Source organism: Nematolebias whitei, chromosome 12 (genome assembly GCF_014905685.2).
Source record: "Nematolebias whitei isolate Nwh7 chromosome 12, NemWhi1, whole genome shotgun sequence".
In the NCBI taxonomy this organism is placed as follows: Eukaryota; Metazoa; Chordata; class Actinopteri; order Cyprinodontiformes; family Rivulidae; genus Nematolebias; species Nematolebias whitei.
Window position 1 is genome coordinate 2,114,127 of NC_056509.1, and position 1,062 is coordinate 2,115,188.

Sequence of the window (1,062 nt, forward strand, 5' to 3'; positions counted from 1 at the left end):
ATATTGGGGGCTCTCGTGTGGGGGGCTCTGTGCTGTGGGGCCGGGGGAGTCTGGGCTCGTTGGGTGTGTGCCCTCACTTGCATGGGGCGCTCTCGCTGTGGGTGTTGTTACGGGTGGACTGGTCTTTTGCTTTTTTGGGGTGGGGGGGCGCTCTTGGTCGCTGTGGTGCTCTATCTCTGACTGTTTGGGCACTCCTGGCTGATTGTCCCAGTTGGGGTTTGGTGGCCTCTCTGGTTGGGGGGCTGGGTGTTGGGCTGGGAATCGGGTTGGGGTGTCTGGACGGTTTTGGGATGGGTCTGGGTTGCTGGCCCTGGTTCTGGTTGGTCCTCGGGGGCTATGTGCCGGTCCGTGGCCTTGATCCCTGGTGGTGCGGCTGCCACCTCCTCCTAGGTATCTCTGTTAGAGCCTCTGTCCCCTGGTGGATCTCGGAGAGTGGGGGTGCCTATTGGGGACAGTGGGGGAGCTGGTCCCCTGGGGGGGCATTGCCACCTCAGTTCACCTCCCCATCCCAACGTCCTCCTCCGCCCACTCCACCACACCACCACTCAAACAGGGTTTTGGGGTTCAGGTGCACTACTGAGCTACGGGGAGAATCATCCATCTCCGTGGCTGGTGGGGTCCTGGGCCCTAATTTTAATATACAACCTAGACACTCACTTATAACACTCTCACGACACATGCATATATAGAATCTGGAGTGGGCACATGATCGCACTTAGGTGGTGGGATGTACTACCATTTCCACCTCCCCGGACCTGTGCCCACTCTCATATGTAGCATGTAGACATTTAGGGTTCTGGGCGGAGATGAGAGGTGAACGGGCGCCGCCTGCTCTCTGGGCAAAAGGTGGGTCTGTGCCAGTCGCCACCTCATCCCCCCATTTTAAATGCACTGTATAACAACATGCATCAACACCATATTCAAGTGGGAGGAGGAGGAAGTGGGTCTGTTCATAATTTATTTATGCATATATAGATTTATTTATTTATTTTTTTATTATTTTTTTTTTTTCCCCTTTCACAAACACCTCCTTTCTCCGTGTGACACTAGGGGTCGGGGATG